The sequence below is a fragment of the Xiphophorus maculatus genome, chromosome 23 (assembly GCF_002775205.1).
Source record: "Xiphophorus maculatus strain JP 163 A chromosome 23, X_maculatus-5.0-male, whole genome shotgun sequence".
NCBI lineage: Eukaryota > Metazoa > Chordata > Actinopteri > Cyprinodontiformes > Poeciliidae > Xiphophorus > Xiphophorus maculatus.
This window is the reverse complement of record NC_036465.1, coordinates 10,302,185-10,317,227: the sequence shown is the minus strand read 5'-3', so window position 1 is coordinate 10,317,227 and position 15,043 is coordinate 10,302,185. Positions and strand designations below refer to the sequence as shown.

The following is a 15,043-nucleotide window of genomic DNA, read 5'->3' as shown; positions in this document are numbered from 1 at the left end:
CTGCTGGCAAAATGATTTTCTGGTTCTTTCGCAAGAGATGCACTGATTTCTGATCTCCAGTTTTTGTGAGGCTTTGACCTGCAGTTATTGTCAATATTGTAGCCGATTCAGATTTTTCTTTGAGATCTTTAACATACGATATGGGATGGAAAAAACTTACTATCAGAGTGAAGTAGGGTTGGAATTTATCGTATATCGTCAAAATATAAGCACTATTAAAATCAAGCTTATTTCAGCTGTTTTAAATCAAGACAATCTAAAAGTTGTTTTTATCTGTAATGTGATATTTTATTATTTTTCTACTGTGAACAAAGCTATTCCCAACTTGAATTTCTTTGAATGACTGTAGGCTCTAAATAAGAGAGGCACCCATTTCAAACCTGAAGGCTATTATTCTAGCAGGCTAGGAAGTGCTAAGGAAAATGATTATTTAATGCTAAAATACACTTAATCTTACGACATCTGTAAAGGGATAGCCAACACTTTATTTGGAACAGTTTTCTGTGGAGCATGGGGGAAGCAGGGCCTTTTCTTCCCCATTGACACAACAGAGCAATAAATTTGCATTCCAATGGGAGTGGGGGCTACGCAGGTGTCTGTGAAATCTCATCTTAGGACGTTTGGCGCCAGGGATCTTCCGTATCAGGCAGAGATGACCACGGGGTAGTCCGCCCTCTGCTTAGATAAAAAACAGACACCTTTGCTATAAATCAGGAAGTCCCAACTTTCTTTGGGGGCCTGAGGGAGTTCTAATTGGTCGAAGAGCAGAACGCCTTGACTGCATATATTAAATAGGGAAACACCTTTTTCATTTAAAAAGTACAGGTCAGCAAGCAAACGGAGAGTTTTTTTCATCTTTTCTCCACGTGGGCGCCTTTGTCTGTCTTATGTGTTTTCGTGTTGTCTGTTTCATGTTGTCTGTATAAAATGTATATCTCTGTACCTCTGCAGCTCTGTTAACGGATTCATGCGGTGCTTAGTATGAATTAAACTATGTGATCTGTGACGTCATTGTGCCTGCCGTCTCCTTGCCAGCTGTGACGAGATCCGTTTGCGACCCGGCTAACAGGAGGAGAGGAGAGCCATGCTTTTTCCAAAAGTTTAAGCTAACCTAATAACTTTCCTTCTTAACAGAAGCCACACAGAAAAACATATTCTATGCAGTCCAAAAAATGAGAAATATTATGTGTCTGAAATTCAGTTAAACTCTAAAAAAAAACAAGTCCTTTGTTCGTTTAGCCCATTTGTGTTACTGATGATCTCTAAAGATCTCTGCAATATAACTCGAGCAATTCTGTCCGAGGCCGTATTTCATGAAAATATGATGACGTTGGGTTTATAATCAGTGGAGAAGCATTTAAAACATTTACAGTTAAGAGGAAAAGCCTCCCCCAGGACAACGTTTCTCTGAAGGAAGCATCAGGCTCAGGAGTTCCCAGCTCAATGAGATGATAAACCCATTTCAGATGTGAAACGTGATCTCTCGCTGGCTAGAGGCAAGGACAGCCTGCCTGTTGAGATTATCTGTCTCTCGTTCCAAGGCAAACCACTGCTTCACTCTGCAATTCACCAATGAAGAGATACATATCTGATAACAAGCGTGGAAGCATTTCCATAATTTGTCCTTCATCTGTTGTGAAGTTCACATACTTATGAAATGAGTAAAAAGGAAAGTTTTAGACCAGTACTATTTTTTATTAAGCATCCTACACTGCAGCAGGATGTGCAATTTGAGCAATTTCATTTTAAGTTAAGGTGCAACGTTTCAAATGTAAAGAATTGTAGACCATTAAAGTGCTGGCAGCCATTTATTAGTGCAGGACATCGCTACCTAAAAAGTTAACTGTGCTAATCCTAAAGCACTAATCACAAATATTTTGGCTAATGCTAAATCACTAAAGTATAAATTATATCTGTCCTTGAAAGACTACAAACCTCAATTACTAATTTTGACAATTTACAGGATCTATGATGTCCTTACATTTACACTTGTATCATTTTCACTGCTGTCCATGGGGTCAGGGGAAAAAGGTGACGTGAAGAAACAGAACATTAGTCTGTTAGTCATTAAACAGTCTTCACCCTCTTCAAATTAAGAATCCTTAACAGTCGACAACCAAAACTTCAACTTTATATATTTAAACAATCAAGTAAAATCCATCTAAGAAGTCCATATTTAGCTTCAACATTAAAGCAGAAAACTGAAGGGTTAAGGTCAAAACTGATAGATATTTGGAACCATATTTTTTAAAAAAGGGAAAACTAATGACGCTGCCGCCACCTGTTTGGAGTTCTTTGGTGATGCTCAGTGTTGTTTCTGTGTATTGAATAAAGAGTCATTCAGCCATGGCATTGTGATTGCTGTCACATGTAGTCAAGAACCAGCCCTTGTAGGAAATTTCTGCAGCTCCTTCAGTGTTGCTTCCAGCCTCTATGAAACCAGTTTCTGCCCCATCTTTTAAATAATTTTGAAGAAACGCCCAAGCTCTGTAAGGTCACATTTTCTTCATTTATTGATAACTGTCACCTTGAGGCATTGTATACAAAGACAGCTGCATTATACACAACGTATAAGCGTTATATAAAAATACACTATTGGTACAATCATATTTTCATGGCTGAAAGCCACTTTATTTAATGTTGAGAGGGGAAAAAGCAGAGGTGGGGACTCGAGTCACATGACTTGGACTCGAGTCCTTAAAATCATGACTTGAGACTTGACTTGAAAAAAAGCTCAAAGACTCGGACTTGACTTTGACTTTCATGCCATTGACTTGGGACTTGACTCGACTTGAAGCTGTTTACTTGAAAAGACTTGATATTTTTTACTCAAAGTCTTAAAATTTAAAACACATTATTTATAAAGTGGCGTCATTAATTAATTTCACTCATTCCGTATCAATATGCGCAGACCGTCACTATGGTTTTCCTCTCTCCTTATGTATGTATGTGTACGTAGCTGCAGCACAACCAATCAAATTAACAGGATTTGGACGTTTAAAAAAACGCGGCAAAGCTACAGAGCTCAGGGAACGAAATACGAAATAACCGCTCGAATATGCTTCCGCGAGTAATTTCTTTTGGCTATGTAGGTTATGAACTTTCGACTAAAAAACGAACTGCAACTTGTAAAACATGCAAGAAGAGAATATCGGATGGAGATGCCACGACGTCCAACTTTGTCCGGCATTTGAAGCTTCACAAAGATCGGTAGGTGGCACTTTTCTTTTGCTGTAAGATAGCTGACTTTAGCTAATGTAAAAAAAGAGGTAATTTAACGCTAGTTTTGGACAAAAAGTTTTGGCTCTTTCCTCTTTTTTCTCCCGAGTCCTTGGCGAGTGGCGGCGCGCTGCCAAAACGAAACAACAACAAAGCGTGTTGACGTCACAGATCACAGAGTTTAATCTCATACAAAGCAATCAACAACAAAGCTGCAGAGGAACAGAGACATGCACTTTTCTCATAAAAATAAAGACACACAAGGGGAAACAAACACGAAACAAAGACAAACAAACAGCAAAGACGTCTTTGGAGAGAGAGCCAATGCAAAAAGCAAAAAAGTGGCAACTTTCTGCAAATTCAGTGGTGACACTAGATTTTATATTGAGTGGGTGTTTTTCTATTTAATTTATGCATTCTAGGCATTCCTCTTGTTGACCAACTGGAAGCTCCCAGAGAAACTTGGAACTCCCCTCAATCTACAGCCAAGATCAAAGGAACATCTGTCTTCTGACGAGACAAAAGAGCGGATAGCTGGCCCTGACCCCCTGTGGCTCCCACGGTCACTCTGAGTACAGAACGACCTGAGATAAGACCTCACAGATACCTGAGAAATCTAAAGTCTCTGTCTCCCAAGGAAAATGCTAATTTTATGGCTTCGCCTGTGGCCCGGCCTCACAGTGGGGGTCCCATTGAGAGATCTCCCTTAATCTGCATTTGGTTCCTGTGCCTCTGAATGCTCACCCCTCTGGTTTAGTTTTAAATGCTCAACACAAACCTGTTCAAAATAAGAGTGTTCCATATATCTTTTAAGATTAACTGTATTAAGCACTAAAATAATCATATTTCCTTAACACTAACTTCGTGTTAGCATGTGTACTCCGGGTTAAATTGGTGATTATTTACCATAAATCCGGTCCTTCAAATGCCTCCACAAATAATGTGCACCGTGTTAGCTCAGGAAGCCGGTGGATATTGAGCGGGGCTCCGGAACAGAAAGCAGATTCTGGACCTGAACACAGGGAACAGAGTCTCTCTGTCCCATCATGATGATGAGCCGGGTCTAGTACAGTGATGGGAATTTCGGCTCCTTTTCGAGATGCGGCTCTAATGGCTCTTCTTACTGTGGAGAGCCGGCTCTTTCGGCTACCAAACGGCTCCACATATATATTTTTGACATTATTAATTAATTAATAGCTTAAACCTAATTTTATAATATTTTGTTTAATTATTGACATTGTTAAGCACTTATGATGAGTAAAAATGCCACATAACAATGCCTTATAAATAAACCTTTTATTATAACCAATTAAATTATCACAAAATAGCACCACTTCCACAAAAATAACTTAAAATAAATTAAACAGTTAAATATAAATACAAACACCCACCACAATACGAAAAAGTATCAAAGCAGCTTCATAACAGAAAAGGTGCCACAATACAAATATCAAATAATATTCAGTGTTATGTGTGATTGGTCAGATGTGTGGAGCACACGCTTGACATGAGGGCAGTGGACCGACCGAGGGAAAAAAACTCTCCGCTGTAGCACTGGCAGAAGAGCAAAACACGCAAGGAGAGGGAGAAGGGGGGGAGAGACAGCGAGGCACCGCAGGACAAAAAAAACTAGAAAATTTCGGAAGAAATTTAGCCGGGGCCTGCCGAGGCGCGCCCGTGGGGTTTGGGCACGGCGTCGTCACTACAAATCGGCATCGACGCTAAAGAACGCCGCGACGTAATCAGTGGCACGCGGAGAACCGCAAGAACGTTAAGCGAGGTGGACGTGCACCATTCGGTACGATTTAAAATATTGTCAAGGCTTTTATTTTGGAAGTTTTGTTAAACTTCATTTCAAAGGGACAAACTAATCCCATGCGTAATAGTCCTTGGGTGAAAATAGTTATATAATGCTCAAAACACAAGTAGCTGATGTAAAAATATTCAAGGCTTTTATTTTGAAATTTTCAGTATGCTTCATTTTAAAGTTCCGAACTAATACCACGTGTAAGAGTGCTTTGGATGAAAAAGTCAAATAAAGCCAAAAAGAGCAATTACGTCATGTAAAAATATTCAGGGCTTTTATTTTGAAATTTTCAATATGCTTAATTTTAAAGTTCCAAACTAATCCCATGTGTAACAGTTACTGAGTTAAATCAGTTATATACAGCCCATAGCAGCAAGTAGTTCTAAAGGCCAGTTCTCAGTCCTGATCTGTTTCAACTGAGGATAGATAGAACTACAGCGATGCGTATTTGTAGTCCTGACCACCAGCCAATAGCCTCTTGAGTTCCGTTGCCATGGTAAATAATGGTCTCAGCAGGTGTGAGCTGTGAGTCATACATGCTCAAACACACAATTGTGTGTTTGAGCCTACACGTTTTACTGAAAAAAAGCATTGGAAACAAATCCTTCGTGTTCGGGAACCGTAATACATATTCGAAAAGCGTTTCGAGCGTATGAGAGGGCAATGTGTCTTCTGCTATAGTCCCGAGATTCATATCTGTACCTCAGTCAGAGCATTTACAGCGATGAGAGAAAGAAATGTTGTGCCCAGATCTGAAATTCTATTCAAATACATGGGAGAGAGCCTCAGACAGCCTCAGAAAATCCTGTCGCATGACTTTGCTCTGAAGCACCGTGACAGAAAACCGTACGGTCTAGATAAATTTCGAAAACATTTTACCGGAGCAGACAGGCGTATCAATGTCAGGACCGATTGTGATACTAATCGTGCGATATTTGTGGGCGTGATGGCGATTTCAAAAATGATTTGGGCTGAAAAAGTTGTCTTCATCTCTCACTCTAAGCAGCCAGAGACGCACTCTAACTTTAGGAAAAATGAGAAACTTTGGGTCGCTTAGAGGCAAATTGTGGACAAACCGTAACTGGTATCGACGAGCCGTCTTCACTTTCGAAGAGATCACAGACGTATCTACAAAATGAAATTTGAATGGCATTTCTAGGTGAAATTGTGACGACACAGAAAATCCTCAAAAATAGGGTATTTCTAGGATTTTTCCCATTGACTTATAATGGGGTTTTTTTCGTAGTTTTTTGCGAATTATGTCGCCACGTTAAGCCCAAATCCCACCAAAAGTAATAGCTGGAATGGCGTGAATTTTCTGCACGTTTTGATACCTCATTTGTAGGTGTGCACCCAGCGGTACGAGCCGCATTAACGGTTACGGAAGAAAAATAAAGAAGAAGAAAGAAACACTTTCTCCGACAATAGTAATAGGTTCCTGCCATTGCTTTGCATGGCAGGCCCCAATAAAAAACGATCGGCTCTGGCACTTGCAGAGCACAAGCACAACGACAGGGAGGCGGAGAGACAGCGATATACTGTAGAAAAAAACCCGGCTCCCAAATAGGATCCTAAAACGGCTCCCATTGTGGAGCCGGTTCCAATCGTTGACTTCAAAGAGCCGGCTCTTAGAGCCGGATCGTTAGTGACCGACACATCACTAGTCTAGTATCATCTAAGGATGGTTGGTGTATTTGAAGATATCTACGTTGGGAAATTATATTGACAATATATTGTTTTGACAGGTCAGAGAAAAGAGGAAAAAACTGCTGTTATGGTTCTTTGTATTGTGCTGTGGAAATGTCAGCATTTTCGTCTTTTTTTATTGAATATCAAGTTTAACAGAACTGGGCAATAAAGTGGTCCAATTTAAAAATGTTTTTTATACTTTGTGTTCAGCTACACATGCTCTATCATTTGAGATAAATACATATTTTAAAACGAACAAATGGTCTATTATTTGAATTTTATGTATAATTGCAAATTATAAAAAAAAATACAATAAAAACGACTCGAAATGACTTGAAATTAAAGGTTCCTGACTTGAGACTTGACTCGACTTTTGCCTGTCTTTATTTGAGACTTGACAAGGACTTGAGGACAGAGACTTGAGACTTACTTGAGACTTGCAACACAGTGACTTGGTCACACCTCTGGGAAAATGTAACTATACCAGGAAATTACAGATAATTTAACATGTTAACACTGTTCTGCTCTAAAAGAATTCAAAAAATATTCTTAAAGTGCTTCAATTTTTTTGATTCAAGCTTAGATTCTTCTCCAACAAATCAACCGAGTGGCTGAAAAAACTAAGGAAGTCAGACAGATTCAGCTTTTCCCTTTCAGCTGGCACTGAATTTAAACTGACATGAAGTGCAAGGTGCAACACTGTCTCTTTGAACACACACACACAGATTGATGCATGCAGTCTGCATTCGCAAACCTCTCAGACTGCATACTTTAACTTCGATGCGACCTGTAATATTCATTTCTTTGTCCCCGTTTCCTCCTGTTGACAGGCAACCAACACTTCTATGTCCTTCCAGTCTGCGAGCTCTGCTTTGTACAATCAGAAACGGCAGAGAGCTTCTTATTTTGGGTCTCTTCTTCCGCCTCCAGTTGCTCACATTGTCTCCGTTTCCCAGCCTGTGCCACATTTCTCCGTCTCCAAGCCCCATTCTAACCGCTGCCTGCAGCTAAACATGCCAAACTCTCAGCTTTCTCTTCGCATAGATCTCGGCACGGTTCTTTCTCAATGTTTTCCCGTTCCCCACCTCCATCTGATTCTGCCTCTTTTACACCTGCCCTCGTTCCTTAATCTTTCCCCTTTTCCTGCTTGCCTCCCTGTGGCTCCCTCCCCCCCTCATGTAGTGAGCAGGAAGGCCAGCAGGAGAGCATATAATTTCTCAGAGGAGGTGCTGTCAGTTGACTGCCTCTCCAGGCTGAGAGCTGCTCTCCTCGCCCCTGGGTTCACAGAGTCACGGCTCTGTTCCGCTCCAGGATTATGCAGATCTTAATTCCCTTCCGTTCACACCTGAGGGTGGCAGGGCATGAAATAAGGAAAGTGTTCAGTGTGAACAAAAAAGTTTTTTGGCACTGAGTGGGGAAAAGAAAGAAGCTAAGGAAGTTTGGAAAGCAGGAAAGGAGAATAGGCTAAGACAAGTGAAAATTAATGATGAACAGAAAATCAAGATATATTTCTGCGTCTGGACCGAGAAATACTGAACACACCTTGACTGATGCATTCCCTTGTTGCCTCCAGAAGCAAAGTCACACTGACCCCAACCTGTAAGCAAGGTTTGCAGCTGTATAATAAAATTAAATTCAAACACAACAGGTTGATAAATGCACCAGTTGCACAAATATAGAGAAAAACCTAAATGGCCAAAGTTCAACTCTTATTTGCAGGATTTTCTGACAAAAAGAAGTACTGCTAATCATATTAGTTTGTCCAAAAGAAAGTAAAGCACTTTGCTGCAATGAGATAGTCACCTGACAAAAAAAACCTCTTCAACTAGTTTAGCTAGAAGGAGGTATTGATCTTAAGCTATTCCTGAAGCCCTGTCTCTAGCTGTTGCCTTATAAATCTCTTCACAATCTTCCAAATGCCACAGACATAACTAATGTTTGTCCACCTTTTAAACCATACCCATTTTCCTTCCACTAAGCCTTCAATTTTTATACTTGAATGCAGCTCTCTTTGACTAGCAAATTTTTGTGCTAAAACATCCTAGTGGACTGTATTATTACCGACCCGCAATAAACACAAAACCACAAAGGCCCCATCATTGGTTTGTTTTCAAATGCATTTTTGCTAATTTATCCACAGATCCTGTGTAGAAGAGTGCTGTGCAACATCCTCACTATATTATTTGCATAACATTGTGCTGATCAATGTCTTATTTAGTTTATTCAGTGGTTTTCCAATGTGTACATGAGCTGCTGTCTTTTCTACATCACTTACCCAATCTTGAACTGTAGTGTTCGTGGAAATATTACCAACGAATCGACAAAAAAAATTTAAATATTCGGACATGTTGACTGCTTCTCCACTAATCTTGCAAAATATATCAACCTTAACAAAAACTCGTATTGTTTTTTGTAATTATTGCAACAATGATCTGAAAATATCCAAAGATACAGCAAGTTACTGTAAAGCTTTACTCAAAAGAAACTCTCAAATCAGACATGCAGTACACTCCCAGCTTTCTACAGCTGGTCTCAAAGTCCCATTCATCAAAGCCCTAACAATCATCATCATCAGAATCATTACTGTCAGGCATGTCGCTGCCCTCTTCAGAAGCTGTAACTACACTGCTCAAAAAAATAAAGGGAACACTTAAACAACACAATATAACTCCAAGTAAATCAAACTTCTGTGAAATCAAACTGTCCACTTAGGAAGCAACACTGATTGACAATCAATTTCACCTGCTGTTGTGCAAATGGAATAGACAACAGGTGGAAATTATTGGCAATTAGCAAGACACACTCAATAAAGGAGTGGTTCTGCAGTTGGGACCACAGACTACTTCTCAGTACCTATGCTGTCTGGCTGATGTTTTGAATGTTGGTGGTGCTTTCACACTCGTGGTAGCATGAGACGGACTCCACAACCCACACAAGTGGCTCAGGTAGTGCAACTCATCCAGTATGGCACATCAATGCGAGCTGTGGCAAGAAGGTAGTGATGGTGAGATGAAGCCTCATGAGGCATTGAACCACTTGAGCCAAATGGTTCGAGAAAGGGTTCATTTCTTGAGGCTTCATGTGCACACAAAACCACCTACTGGCCAGGTGTATAATCACAGCCAGCTGTATCTTAACACGTGTGATGCATTGAATTTTTGTCTATTATGGCTCTTGGGAATGACTTCACAAAAGGTGTAGGACGAAATCATTTGTCTACATAAATTATGTATACACATATGTGTATAATAAAATATTGTTTGAATGTATCCTCTGTGTGTAATTATTCCCAAAATAGTAGTGTCATGTGACATGGCATGTTGTATAATAAAGTTTTTCTGTGACTCTAGAAAAATGGCATGGGCTTAATCAGGCAGAGGACAGTGAAAGTGCTTGTGGAACTAGGGAGGGGTAGTGAATAGGCTAATGCTTGTGTAACTTGGATGATTTCATGCATTTTTATTAAGAAACAACAATTTCTCCACAGTTTTTGGTTTCAAACGATTTCTCTTTTTTGACACTACATGGATGAGGTGTTATTATTGTACCCCAACTCCTTGGAGCACAATAAACACCTCACCTTTACAGAACATAAGAAACAGTAAAAAATACAGTTCCTCATAAGCAAACGTAATGCATCTGCAAATGTTCAGTTCACCTTACCTTGTTAAGGCTTATCAATTCGAAATCGAAAGAGGAGGGGAAATCCTCCTCTTTCTTGCCGGCTCCATCCTTCTCCTATCCTGTCCTCGTGCTCCTAAATCTCCTATCTATCTATCTATCTCTCTCTCCTAAACTCTCCAAACACACCAAACTAACTGTCTCAAACTAAATAACCACTATCCAAACGCTGCTATTCAAACTATCAAAACTCTATCCACTCTCTCAACTGACCGCAACTCGCCTACAACAACCCACATTTTGAATGGAGCCTGTGGGGTTTCTAAAGCTGTCAAACCCCGCGCCAAACTCTGAGCCACTTCCCGAAGCAGTCACGTGGTACAGCCAGGCAGCGAGGCTTCGGACGTCATCGTTTTCGGCTCCTCCCCTAAATGAAGCAAGCCTCGATACGCGCTTTACGGAAACGCCCCCTCCATTACTCGACACACCCTCGAAGCCTCGGCACATCACGTCACATCACTACAAGAAGGTTTGCTGTGTCTGTCAGCGTAGTGTCCAGAGGCTGGAGGCGCTACTTTTTGAGACTGGGAACTACTTCATGGGTCCAGACTAACACGCAGTGTTGTATAAAGTACTGAAATCTCAGAGTCAAGTTAAAGTATAGGTACCTCTCCAAAATATGACTTTGGTAAAAGTCCAAGTCACTGACTGAAATGTTACTTGAGTTAAAGTCTTAAAGTATCTGAAACGTCTTGTACTTAAGTATGGAAATTGCTGTAAAAATGGATATACTCAAGTAATGTAATGAAAAGTATAAGTAAAAAAGTAAAACAAGAAAAATGCAGTTTGAATGACATTTTTTATATTTTGGTAAACTTGTCAAATACACTTAAAATAATGTACACAACCAAGTGCAGGCAAAATTAAACCTGCTAATAGATATACCTGCAGGCATCATTTAGTTAAGAAAATTAGGTGCTTTCCCTATACCACAAGGTTAACTTAACCTGCTTTACAACTGATTATTATTCGTTAAATTCAGTCTAAATTACTATCGCTATGGCTTCCGTCCCCCCTTGAACAGAGGAGTCTAGGTAGCCTGCTACAGTCAACATTAGGCCTAAGCTAAATACCCCACGTGTGGAACTGAAACAATGCCAAACAAAGTTCATTTATACAGGTAACGTTATGCTCAAGATTTCTCAATAGTGCCTAGTGACCAAGCTATAGTTACTGAAACAGGAGGATTATAACCATTTCATAAGACGTTACCTCGATGTGTTTCTTCAAGTTGGACGGGGAGTTTTTGTAAGATAGAATTTCCACATCTTCGGGCAGGAATAACATAAACTGCATGTGGTACGACTAATCTTTAACACCCAAGAAAGAGTATATTGTGTTTACATAAGGCCATGGGCTCTCATCACCAGCTGGTGGAACCACCCCTGGAGCCACCAGCAGTCGTTGTGGTCTGCGTCTCCTCCTCCATGTGACTGCTGCTGATTGCGACACTTGTTTTGTGTTTAATGGGAGAAGAGAAACAGGTGTATCCTGTTGGTGGTGGTGAACAAGCCCAGACAAGTAGGCTACCGACTTTGTTGCAGTCAATCAGTAAGTGGGGTCAAAACACTTGCGTTTCTCTCTCTCGCTTTTTTGTAACGAGTAACTAAACCACACATTGAAAATATATCGGAGTAAAAGTACGCAATTAAGTTCGGAAATATAGTGAAGTAAAAGTGAAAGTCATCAAAAATGTTCATACTCGAGGAAAGTATGAAGTACTCCAAAATATACTTAAGTAAAGTAGTGAAGTGTTTTTACTTCGTTACTATACAACACTGCTAACACGAAGGGTTAGTTCCAAAGTTCCTCTTCAGAAATTAAAAAATCCAGGGTGGCACCCAATATCTCAACGTTCCTGACTGGTACATTTGGATAAAAGTACGTCCAACTCTCTGCAATATTGTTGGCGTCTCTTCTGGGGTTTTCTTTTCAATCTGGGGGACCTCCTTGGACTTTTCTGCCACCCTGGATTGTATTTTTTCAGTCTTTAATTTCAATGCCACAATTTCTTTCTTAAGGTCTTCGTTTTCTATTTGACACCAGTTCAGTTATTTAGATTTTTGTTTTAATAAATCCTCAAAATCCTTTATCAATTTAGTCTCTGTCTGTTTTAATTGTACATTTGCCTTTACAATGGCATCATGTTTCCATCTAAGCTTGTAAATGGTCTCTCTTTCTTTGTACAGCTCCAAATTAATTGATCTAATAATCTGCTCCTTGTAAAACTCATTGGCGTTATCAAGAACATTATTTTCAGCTTGGAAGTTGTTTGCATTATTTGAATTAAGCTGTTCAAGTTTTTTCCTCAGTTTCTCTACTGTCTTCTGAAGCTGTCCTGTTCTTCTTGCAGCTTCCTGAATCTCTTCTCCAAACTCTGGTTTTTGGTCAACAATAAATTCTTTTCTTCCATTGTTCCTTTCTCTTTCAAACCTTAAACTGCAAATGCATTTCTCTGTGGAATCTGAGAATACAAAGACAGTCGCCTGTGATGTCACAGACAGGATGAGTGACATCACTGCTTGACATCAAAGCCACAAGAAGTCTGTTGGGTGAGGGGGAGGGAGAGGGGAGGGAATGTTTTTTTTTAAACTTTATTTGCAGACACACTGTATAACGACAGAGTTATGCCTCATTTGTTTTGCCTCAAGAAAAAGCAAATACAGATAAATACATGTATAAATACATGTATAACAGCAACTGTAATTTATTGTATTCATAAAATTCTCCCATCTACCATGCTTAAAGCACAATGTACAGAAGTTACTGTAATGCCCACTAAAGAGATTCAAATCTGAGGCACGAGAGAAAATTCTGCTCAGTGATTCAGAAATGTCCTGCCTGAGACACTCTCATGTCTCCGAGTTTGGCAGGCGTAGCTAAAATGTTTTTATTAGTAGGTTTTCATGAACACTGGTACATCCAACTTCTATGCACCACAAATATGGAACAAACTTCTAGAAAACTGCAAAACAACTGAAACACAGAATACCTTTAAATCAAGGCTAAAACCCCACTTGTTTAGAGTTGCTTTCGAGCCATAATCACTAGAATATTGATCAATATATTTGATGTGTATTGATGATTTTTAGGATGACATCAACAAAAAGGACATGTAGGTTTCTTAACTGCTGATTGTAAGATGTTTTTATGACTTATTTTTATGATGTAATGCACTTTGAACTACCTTGGTGCTAAAATGTGCTGTGCAATTAAACTTGATTTATTGATAAATGGTATGGCCATCAATTTTCAAACTGAATTCATTAAATAAATTGTCTTTATTATTTAAATTATTGAGCCACAATTATCGACACAAGTTAAATTTAAATTTGGGTTTGAAGTTCATTTCAGTTTGAAGTTCAATTTGGGGTTTCAGATCTTGTACCCCAGTATGACTTTCTGTCTTGCAAAGCTCTTTATGCATCGGGTCTGTGCGTGTTTTGGTAATTGGATGTTCTCATGAGAAACAAAAAAAAAGTGGTAGTGTGATTTCTATTTTAAAAAGTGAAAATATTAAATTGAAATACAAGATATCTTTACTTTTTTAAAAAAGTCAAAGGCAGGTAAGAATGAAAGAAACATGAAAAGACTGGATTTCTTTTCATGTTTCAAATCGATAATGTATAAGACAGGCATAGAAAAAAAAAAGATTTTTATATTTCTAAGCAGGCACCTGATTCTGCAACCATTATACATTGAGACTGTAGGAGGCAGTGTTTCTTCTGTGCACCCTAAAGGTGTCAAACCACTTTTCTTTTCTTTTTTACCACAAAAAAAGTGCATATAGGCAAAATTATCCACCCATTGTTTTTACCACCTTATTCTCACCCCAAGTCCATCACATGGATCACAATCATATACTCCTAATGGTAATATTGGACAGAGTTACTGTAACATTATGAACTGTGCAAGGAAGCCAGAGTACCCGAAGAGAACCCATGCATGCACAGGAGAAAATCTATGCAGAAAGACCACATGCAGGCTCGGATTCAAACCCATGACTTACTTGCTGCAAAGCAGCAACAGCGCAGTACAGCCCTGAACAAGAGCATAGTAACAGCTACATAAAAATAAATAAACATTTTTGAAGAGTTAGATGCGTCTTTTTAATTCAAGGGATATCATACCGATCCGTACTTACCGCCACCCATATATGGGCAGTGACGTCACCCATTATTGAAGCATACACTTTGCTAGCAGACTTATGTTATTTTTCTCATTATTTTTCTCTTTTTTGATAAAAGAAAATATAATTACATTTAAGTTTGTGTTTATCCGTTTTTTACTGTACTCAAAAAAAATCATATTTGCATTTCTAAACAAAATCAGCACTTTTTTATTTTTATTTTATTCTTTCGGAAGAGAAAATCTAATTACCAAGACAAGGATTTGCGGCTTAGAAGGGAAGTAATCGTTTTCCCAGTGAGCATATTGCTCAACCATAATAAGTAATATTATATCTAAAGTTTCTCTAAGCGACTACGCTTCCTTAAGTCACCGAAGAGGTGTATTTTCGGAGCTGAGTGATTTCTGTGTGGGTAAAAACCTGGAAGAAAAAAAAAACGCTCAACATGGTTCCAGGTTATCAAAATATTAAACATAAATTCAGTTTTTCCTCTTGGTATCTCATTGAATCCATATATG

At 39.2% G+C, this 15,043-nt stretch overlaps 1 protein-coding gene across 1 annotated transcript in view; it reads right to left on the bottom strand.

Moving 5' to 3' along the window:
• The window catches only part of LOC102230847 (glycine receptor subunit alpha-4-like), a 66,276-nt gene that overhangs the window by 50,698 nt on the left and 535 nt on the right, over nucleotides 1-15,043 (bottom strand). The gene's annotated exons all lie outside the window — the stretch shown is intronic.